A 10732-nucleotide genomic window follows, 5' to 3' on the forward strand; every position below is an offset into this window, starting at 1 on the left:
TATTGTGTGAGTGTTAGCAATTGTAGAAGACTATATGATAGTTGAGTATGTGGAGTTTGTTATTCCTGAAAATAAGATGAATTGCAATTGTTTGATGACTAAGAATGAAGTTTGCTAGTTTTCAAGAAAGTTGATGGTCTATGCTTTGACATGTGAATTGCTTGTTACTTTATCGTGAGAAGTTTTATGAGATGAACTACTGTTATGACATATTATCGTGCTAGAAAAGGTGATTGAAATTATCATTGATCAAACTTGTGCACCTTCTAGCATTCACACTTCATAAATTCTTTCTTTATCATTTACCTACTCGAGGACGAGTAGGAATTAAGCTTGGGGATGCTGATACGTCTCCAACGTATCTATCACTACTGGAATCAGCTACTTTGCCATCTGCCAGCTCTTTGCCGTCTGCTAGCGGACGGCAAAGAAGCTCTTTGCCATCAGCTACCGAAAAGCAGACGGCAAAAGAGGCCTTTGCCATCGGCCGGCTCTTTGCCGTCAGTCAGTTGACGGCAAAGAGAGAGGTGGCCCCCACCCCCCACCCCTGCCAGTTTAGAAAAAACTTAACGCCCCACCTCTTTGCTGTCTGCTAGCAGACGGCAAAGGGAGATAAAGGCGGACGGCAAAGATCGGAAAACGGCAAAGAGCAGACTAACTAACGACCGCCACCGCCCCCCCCCCCCCCCGCCCGTTAATTACTCTCTCTTCTCTCCCTCTCTTCTCCCCGATGCCCCGCCACCAGATCCCCACCCACTGCCGACCCCGCCACCCGGCGTCGCCCTCGCCCCCCGCCCCACCACACGGCACCGCCCCCGCCGCCCGGCGCCGCACCCGCCCCCGCACCCGCTTGGCCCGTCGCCCCACCACCCCTCCGCCTCCCGGCGCCGCCCCGCCACCGCCCTTGCTTGCCCTGTCGCCCGACAACCCCTCCGCCCCCACCCCACCCGCCGACGCCTCGTCGCCCCGCCACCCGACGCCTCGTCGCCCCGCCACCCGCTGCCCCCGCCCCCTCCCCCACCGCCCGGTGCCCCCCCCCCCCGCCACCGCCCCCGCCGACTGTCCCATTGCTCCGGTGAGGGACTACTTTTTTTCATTTTGTTTGCTGTTTAATTGTTAGTGCTAGATTGTGTTAGTGTTAGTGTTAGAAAAGAATTAGAAGAAGTAGAAGAAGTAGAAGTAGTAGAAGAAGTAGAACAATAAGTAAAGAAAAGAAGTAGAAAAAGATGAAAAAGGAAAAAGAAGAAAATAAGTAGAAGAAGAAGAAAGGAAGAAAAGAAAAGAAGTAGAAAAAAGATGAAAAAATAAGAAGAAGAAAAGAAGTAGAAGAAGTAGAAGAAGAACTAGAAGAATTATTAGTTAGGTCTTATATTTTTCGATTTTGTTATGAAAAACATCATATATAATTGTGTTGATCGGGTAGATTTAAATGTGCAGTTGTTTCATTGCTGCGACGTTTGGTGTTCGACGACCTCGTCGTGCATTTTACGAGCTCTGCCCCTTCGTTCGTGGGTGAGCACAAATGACATGTCCTCCTCCCCCATTAATTATTTGCTCTGTTCCGGTGTTCATGCCGATGAAATTTTATAGCTAGCTATATATGTGTCTTGAATCATCAGTATGCGTAACCAATATGTGTCCCCCGTTCGAAAGCGTCATAGTTATAAATATGCATGCATTTGCATATTTATAACCTTGGTTCTTTCGAATTGTCCAACGCTATCCATGGACAGCCCGAGTATGTGTAGATTGGGTTAGTTTTCCCATATGCTTTGCTCCGGATCCGATGCATAGATTTCGTCAGTGCCTCCTCTGTTGTTCTCCGGGTACACATCCTCTCTGTTTATTGCAGAGACATGTATCAGGAGAACAGCGGGGAGGTGCTGCCGTAATTTTGCGTCGGATCCGGGGCATAGCATGGGAAAATGAACCCAATCTACACATACTCGGGTGGGATTAGGACCTATCATCTATCTATCTATTATATAATTAAGATAGAAGACAAATAAGCCATCATGTTCGTCCACATATGCTAATATTATTTACACCGTTTGATCAAGAAAATAATGGCTGAGATATAAAAGATTTTATGTAACATATTAACATGGACGTCTCAATATATTGAACTGCCATGTTGTCACGTGTATACAAGCTTATGCACGGCAAGACTTGCATCTGATGTAATTACGCTAGGCGCAAGAGTCATCATTAACTAAAAAAGGTCTAGCAAGAGTCATGACCATGTACGAGAAAAGGAGTCGGACTGAAGCTCGCGTACGTCTACAAGTCAGCGAAGGAGTCCAAGATTTATCAATTCCCACGCGAACTAAGCAACCTTTAATTTCCTTTTTCTATTTATTTATTAAGCATCAAAGTACTATGTATTTCCTCTTTTTAATCTGCAAATTATTTTTAACTTCCTTAACATCCAACATATTTCCAGAAAAAGATTGTCCTCAGATAATCTACACAATACTAATCCATTCTTCTCAGGATACTTCAGTAAAATTGTTAGATCATAGTCTCATAGAACAAGAGGTATGGTTACACGCTCATCCCTTCTGCTTATATCACAAAATCATCATTCAACATTAACTTCACAAGACGACATTCAACTCTTGAGTCTGACCCATGATGCACTTTCTCAATAGCTCTTTTTTCAACATGTTAGGACAATCAGACACACAAGACGGCTGACAAATCGAAGGCATGGAAACAACTCTATCAACTTGCATCCAATATACGCCCACGATGCCCAAATGATCGAAGGCACAAAGAACATCCAACAAACTGAAGACACGGCATCAACACCATCAACCTCGGGTAATATCCTCATGTAGTTCTTCACGTGTGTTAGCATTTGGTCTCAGCTCAACCTTTCTTCTAATCTTCGATGTCAAAACTCTTCTGAGACTGAACTAGACCATGATTTTTTTCTATGCATCCACACACTGCCATGACAGTAGTGTGAAAGCTACAAAAAGAACAACACAATTCCCACGCGAACTAAGCAACCTTTAATTTCCTTTTTCTATTTATTTATTAAGCATCAAAGTACTATGTATTTCCTCTTTTTAATCTGCAAATTATTTTTAACTTCCTTAACATCCAACATATTTCCAGAAAAAGATTGTCCTCAGATAATCTACACAATACTAATCCATTCTTCTCAGGATACTTCAGTAAAATTGTTAGATCATAGTCTCATAGAACAAGATGTATGGTTACACGCTCATCCCTTCTGCTTATATGACACAATCATCATTCAACATTAACTTCACAAGACGACATTCAACTCTTGAGTCTGACCCATGATGCACTTTCTCAATAGCTCTTTTTTCAACATGTTAGGACAATCAGACACACAAGACGGCTGACAAATCGAAGGCATGGAAACAACTCTATCAACTTGCATCCAATATACGCCCACGATGCCCAAATGATCGAAGGCACAAAGAACATCCAACAAACTGAAGACACGACATCAACACCATCAACCTCGGGTAATATCCTCATGTTGTTCTTCACGTGTGTCAGCATTTGGTCTCAGCTCAACCTTTCTTCTAATCTTCGATGTCAAAACTCTTCTGAGACTGAACTGTACACCATGATTTTTTTCTATGCATCCACACACTGCCATGACAGTAGTGTGAAAGCTACAAAAAGAATAACACTATTGAACACTTACTGATTTATAGTGCCATACCGGATAACAATATTGATCTCCAGATGTACTGTATGTGACACCTTCATTATTAGTCTCTATATCTCCAAATGCACATACATGTCTGCAGTGGCAAAACACTATTAAGAAAACTTTATATGTCACTGACAAAATCAAATTTGCAGAGATGACAGTCCAACATACGTCAGCACTAGCAGCTCACCATACAAAAAGAAAGAAAGATCAAGCTCTAAACTCAAGGAGCACAAAGCGGACAAGGACTGCAGAGGGAAGAAGAAATATGAACACAGAGGCTCCTAAACAATTGAGAAAGGATAATGATAAAGAAGATAAGGAATTGAAGCGTGCAAGAAGCGAAAGCAACAAAATTAACACTAGAGTCAATGTTGGAGACAACAACAGAACCACAACCTCAACAAGTACTAATAGAAAGGCACGGAACTTCGGAAGGCCAACATACAAATGCTAATATTGCAAATATTGCTATGGTGTGAAGAAAGATTAAATTCAACAAAGGAACTACGACACCCTCTTTTGGAATATGCTGCAAACAGGGAAAAATTAATCTGCCACCACTAAGAGAGCCTCCACCATACCTCAGAAACCCCTTAAGAAGTGAAGGGCAGGATTATAAGGTCATACAACTCAATGGTATCATTCACATCGATGTGAGGAGTTGTGGACAAGTAAATGAACACTCACAAAGGACATTCTGTTTTTCGTTTGCATGGACAAAACTACCACCACATCGGAACTCTTTTACCTGAAGGTGCAGATAAACCTCGGTTCACATAGCTGTACATCTATAATAACATAAATTAGGTGGCAAACAGGATAAGTGCGTCAAGATGCAATGATAATAAATCAACAGTGGACCCCAACATCGTCAAAGAACTGCAAATAATTCTCAACGACAACAACATCCTTGCAACAACAAGCTAGGAATATATTTGCCTAAGGAAGCATTCTGCCATGGACAACTGTATGTGGCATTATAAAGAGTGATAAACAAGGAACGATTGAAGGTGCTGAATGAAACTGAAGTTGCCGCAAAGAATATTGTTTATAAAGAGATATTCTAATTTACAATGTAGTTCATCAAGTCAACAAAACTAGAATTTTGCATAGGCAATGCATGTGCAATTACATAGAGTCGATATATACATGTCTGATCTTTCCACAAAATATTACTTTTTTTATTAGTTATTTATTATCCCTGGATATTTTTATCTCTCTTCTATCAAAAATTTGAAGCATGGATATTTTCACATAGCTACATACTCCATCCATTTCGAAATATAAGCCTTTTTAGAGATTTCAATACAGACTACATACAGATTTATATAGACATATTTTAGAGTGTAGATTCACTCATTTTGCTCCGTATGTAGTCCATATTGGAACCTCTAAAAAATATATTTAGAAATGGAGGGAGTACTATATTTGATCGTTCTAGAGAAAGTTCACAGATAAATTCCACCTAAATAGCGATTACTAATATCTCTCGCACTAACACTCTCATCACTCTCACGAATAGTCTCTCTAACAAATAGGCATCAACATAGCCTCCTCAACCGAAAAAATGTATGTGTATTCACGTATATAAATGTTAACAAGTACAGACAAGACAATGAGTTATTGAAAGATTATAGGTGTTATAGGTAGTAGGCAAAACAATGAAGTATTGAGCACCTTTTGCTATATGGAACTTCATATAATTAATACGGATGTGTTGAAGAGACAATCTAAGATGAAGAGATGATCTAAGTTTGGCAGAATGTCAACTGGAAAAAAGTTAATTCCCCAAAACAACGCAAGGTAAGCAAAAAGGCAGGGGGATATGAGCAACCTAACATAAATTGAGGCAAGTCTTTGCTCGCTTGATCCTAAAAAAACTCCACGCGCATATTGGTCACCACTCTGCATTTGCCCTTCCCAGCTTCTAAGTAGTACCTCACCAGAGAACACCCTCTGCATCTGGCGAGCATGAAAATTATGAGTAAGAAGAAACCGTGCAAAGAAAAAAAAAGAAGACAGAGAAAGGTCAGGAGACCATAAGCATCTCCTTATCTCCACCTGAAAAAATCTCCATTAGCTGCAGGAAGGGGATAACAGGAGACCACTAGCCGATTTCTCATTAAGAATCCAAAATCCATGCGATTGCTGGATCCTAGCAGACCAAGCATCTGGGAAGGAGGGAGAAGGAGGGGAAGAGGAGAGATTACTTGGAGGAGAGCCACCGCTCAGGTTCAAGGGGCGCGAACTCCACAACCATCCAATCGACGGCGCCGGCGAGTAGCAGGCACGTGTGGTCGAGGTGGAGGACTGGCCGCCGCCGAGAGCCTGTAACCACGACACTGCCGCAAATCCTACTCACCACGTCCTTCTCATTCTGGATCTAGCAACGAATTGTGGATGAATCCCTAGATCAGTGAAGAAAAAGAGAAAAATGAACGAGAGGAGAACGAGAATGGGAAATGGGTTCACGTCATCAGGAGAAAAGAATTGAAAAAGGGATGAATGGAAGTACTACAGCCGTACAGATGCAAAATTCTACTACTACTAGATTAATTAGGCCCTGATTGTTTGGCTTTAGCTTTTGCAAATTAGGCCCTGATTGTTTGGCTTTTGCTTTTGCTTTTGCAGCTTCTTCACTTTGGCCAAAAAGTCATAAAAGCTTCTAAATAGGTGTTTTTAAAGTTTTTTGGCTTTTGATGAATCAATATAACCTATTTGAGCTTCAAAAGCCATAAAAGCTCCAAAAGCATCTATTTAGGAGCTTTTATAGCTTTTTGGCCAAAGTGAAAAAGCTGCGAAAGCAGAAGCAAAAGCCCAAACAAACAGGGCCTAAAATTGTGTCACTTCACACTGCTTCCCCCGATCCCATGTGTCACATGCTGCTCTCTTGCGACTGCATCGGACAGACTCGAGAGGCCACACGGAACACACGGAAAGCGCATAAGCACTTTCTAGCATTTTTTTAGAAACATTTGTTTATTTTTCTTTCTGGCATTTATTTCTTTTTCGGGTGGGATGCTTAGCCGGCAGTAACTTATATGAAGTGAAAGTGAATATAATTTTTTACTATTGCATTTATTCACTCCTATATAGTATTAGATTTTCATTCCATTTTTACACAAGGGTATATTAGCTACATAATATACTGTGAGAGAGTAGTTATAGAATAGAGTTAGACTTTCTCAAAGAACAAAAGCTACGGAATTCAATATTCCATGATGGACCAGCAACATGTAGTAAAAACAAACAAAGCAAGAAATTGTTGGGCACTCGCACAACAAAAATGTTGGCCAAACTAAAATAATACTCCCTCCGTTTGAAAATAAGTGTTGTGGTTTTAGTTTAAACTTGAACTAAAATCACGACACTTATTTTAAAATGGAGAAACTACGTGGAGATAACCGAAACACAAACAATTGTATGAAGAGGAAAATTGCATAAGGAGATCCTCTGTACAATGTAAAAAGAAAAAGAAAATGCAAGCCCATGTGACTAAGCAAAATAGCATCAACTTATCATTTACTAATATATATATATATATATATATATATATATATATATATATATATATCAATTCTAAATGTTGGAGTCTTCAAAACGTCCGCTCCACGAGCACACTGAGCTTCGTCAGTTGGATGCCATCTCACAAGTAATGGCTCTGAAGGCTCTGTTCAACTTGGGAAGAGAATGCTACGACGCAATTACGACAGTATTTGGACGCTTTCTACCCAAAGGCCATGTAATGCCTGCAAACCTGTACCAGTCGGACAAAATCCTCCATGCACTGAAGATGCCCTATGAGAAGATACATGCCTGTGAGAAAGGATGTGCCTTATTTAGGCTTGACTATGCAGACTTGAACTATTGTCCCATTTGCAAGTCTTCCAGGTATATTGTGGTAGACAATGGTATGGGTGAGAAGACACACACCAAAATCCCCGTTAGTGTTCTTCGGTATATGCCAATCGTACCAAGACTTCAACGTCTTTTCATGGCCAAAGAGATGGCCAGACAAATGACATGGCACAAAACTGGCAAAAGAACCAAACTAGATGCAAATGGGAATCTGATGATGGTACACACATCGGATGGTGTTGCGTGGAAAAAGTTTGATGAATTACATGCTGACAAAGCGGCAGATCCGAGGTATCCTCGAGTCGGCATCAGCACGGATGGGTTCAGTATGTTTGGTATGACGGCGGCCCAATACAGTTGTTGACATGTGGCAGCCAACTGTGCTTCCTGGGAGCTGACCCATTTGGTCAGTTTGCCTATAGTGGCAGACGGCAAAGAGTGAACAATTTTGCCGTCAGCGGCGGACGACAAAGGCCTGCCGTGTAGTGACGTCTAGCTGACATCATACGACGGACGGCAAAGGCAGGACAAATTTTGTCGTCAGCGGCGGACGGCAAAGGCCTGCCGTTAGCCATCTAACGGACTAACAGCGCAATTTTTGCCGTCTGCTGCTAATGGCAAAGGCCCCTTTGCCGTCAGCCACCAAAAGCAGACGGAAAAGTAGTTCTTTACCGGACCTTACTTTGCCGGAGCCTGTTGCCGTCCGTGGCGGACGGCAAAAACCTTTGTCGTCCGCCATTCATGCCTTTGCCGTCCGCCGTGGCAGACGGCAAAGTAGCGGATTCCTGTAGTGTATAATTTATGAAGCATTCATGATATTTTATTATCTATTTTGAATGATTACGGGCTTTGTTATACACTTTTATATTACTTTTGGGACTAACCTATTAACCGGAGGCCCAACCCATATTGCTGTTTTATTGCCTGTTTCAGTATTTCAAAGAAAAGGAATATCAAACAGAGTCCAAACGGAATGAAACCTTTGGCAGCGTGATTTTTTGGACGAATATGATCCTGGAGACTTGGAGTCCACGTTAGAAGATCCTCGAGGAAGCCACAAGATAGGAGGGCGCGCCCGCCCTACTGGGTGCGCCCCCTGTCTCGTGGGCCCCTCGAGCACCTCCCGACCGACTTCTTTCACCTATATAAGCCTACGTACCCTAAAAACATCGAATATCAAGATAGATCAGGAGTTCCGCCGCCGCAAGCCTCTGTAGCCACCAAAAACCTCTCAGGAGCCCGTTCTGGCACCCTGCCGGAGGGGGAACCCATCATCGGTGGCCATCTTCATCATCCCGGCGCTCTCCATGACGAGGAGGGAGTAGTTCACCCTCGGGGCTGAGGGTATGTACCAGTAGCTATGTGTTTGATCTCTCTCTCCCTCTCGTGTTCTTCCTATGGCACGATATTGATGTATCGCGAGCTTTGTTATTATAGTTGGATCTTATGATGTTTCTCATCCTCTACTCTCTTCTGATGAATTGAGTTTCCCTCTTGAAGTTATCTTATTGGATTGAGTCTTTACTTTGAGAACACTTGATGTATGTCTTGCCGTGTTTATCTATGGTGACAATGGGATATCACGTGCCACTTGATGTATGTTTTGGTGACCAACTTGTGGGTTCCGCCCATGAACCTATGCATAGGGGTTGGCACATGTTTTCTTGACTCTTCGGTAGAAACTTTGGGGCACTCTTTGAAGTACTTTGTGTTGGTTGGATGAATCTGAGATTGTGTGATGCATATCGTATAATCATGCCCACGGATACTTGAGGTGACAATGGAGTATCCAGGTGACATTAGGGTTTTCGTTGATTTGTATCTTAAGGTGTTATTCTAGTACGAACTCTTGAATAGATCGATCCGAAAGAATAACTTTGAGGTGGTTTCGTACCCTACCATAATCTGTTCGTTTGTTCTTCGCTATTAGTGGCTTTGGAGTGACTCTTTGTTGCATGTTGAGAGATTGTTATATGATCTATCTATGTTATTATTGTTGAGAGAACTTGCACTAGTGAAAGTATGAACCCTAGGCCTTGTTTCCTATCATTGCAATACCGTTTACGCTCACTTTTATCATTAGTTACCTTGCTGTTTTTATATTTTCAGATTACAAAAACCTATATCTACTATCCATATTGCACTAGTATCACCATCTCTTCACCGAACCAGTGCACCTATACAATTTTCCATTGTATTGGGTGTGTTGGGGACACAAGAGACTCTTTGTTATTTGGTTGCAGGGTTGCCTGAGAGAGACCATCTTCATCGTACGCCTCCTACGGATTGATAAACCTTAGGTCATCCACTTGAGGGAAATTTGCTACTGTCCTACAAACATGTGCACTTGCAGGCCCAACAACGTCTACAAGAAGAAGGTTGTGTAGTAGGCATCAATGGTGTGCCTGCCATCTTGTAATATAGACCATCTGATCTATATCTGACGGATAGAAAGCAAACTATGATAATTTTACAAAAGATACCCGCACCTATCTCCACATCCTTATCTCCCACAACCTCATTGCTCAGCAATTAAAAAAGGAAGTCTCTGGAACAATCTAGCATGGTGGCCGCTGCCGCCCGCCGGCGCCGTCCAACCCCATACCTCCGCCCATTCCGACCACCAGTCACCACCACACTCCACTCCTCCTCACCTTATCTCTCATATTTCATTTTTTCTATGACATTCTCAAGATACTAGTTTTTCGATAAAATTCTCGAGATATCATTAGTTTTTACACATGGGATTACTCCTGCATGGGTCAATCACAACAGGTGTTTTGTAAAAAAATGCATATTGATGTTCCGTGCAATGCACGAGCATCTTGCTTGTAATTATATAACGCAAATCACGAGCAGGAAGTGACATTTTTTTACACAACCACGTTAACATGGCCATGTAAATCACTAGCTAAAGTAAATACCATTATACTTATATCCCGATGAAAAAGGTTGAGTACATGTCCGCAGAGTAGAGTCGCACAGACATACTTTGTCTCTCAGAATCACACACACACACACACACACACACACACACACACCAGTTACGTGACGCCCACTTAAGCAGACATGTATGTTATAATTTGTGCACCCGCGGGTACACGTGATGCTGCGCATTTATTTAAGCCAGACGGCGAACCCAAACAATAGCTGCATTCATTCCCCTCCCGCCGC

At 42.2% G+C, this 10732-nt stretch overlaps 1 long non-coding RNA gene across 2 annotated transcripts; it reads right to left on the reverse strand.

The window, feature by feature from the left end:
- Window positions 1-3178: 3178 nt before the first annotated feature.
- LOC123111710 (uncharacterized) lies at window positions 3179-6213 on the reverse strand. 2 transcript variants are annotated; one of them, XR_006454658.1, is made up of 2 exons: window positions 5911-6213; window positions 3179-5662 (listed from the first exon to the last, which is right to left on the reverse strand). It is a non-coding gene; the product is annotated as an uncharacterized lncRNA (long non-coding RNA). The 2 variants fall into 2 exon arrangements; XR_006454659.1 differs by having other exon boundaries at window positions 5762-6213.
- Between the last annotated feature and the right edge of the window lie 4519 nt (window positions 6214-10732).

Source organism: Triticum aestivum, chromosome 5B, assembly GCF_018294505.1.
Source record: "Triticum aestivum cultivar Chinese Spring chromosome 5B, IWGSC CS RefSeq v2.1, whole genome shotgun sequence".
NCBI classification, from domain to species: Eukaryota; Viridiplantae; Streptophyta; class Magnoliopsida; order Poales; family Poaceae; genus Triticum; species Triticum aestivum.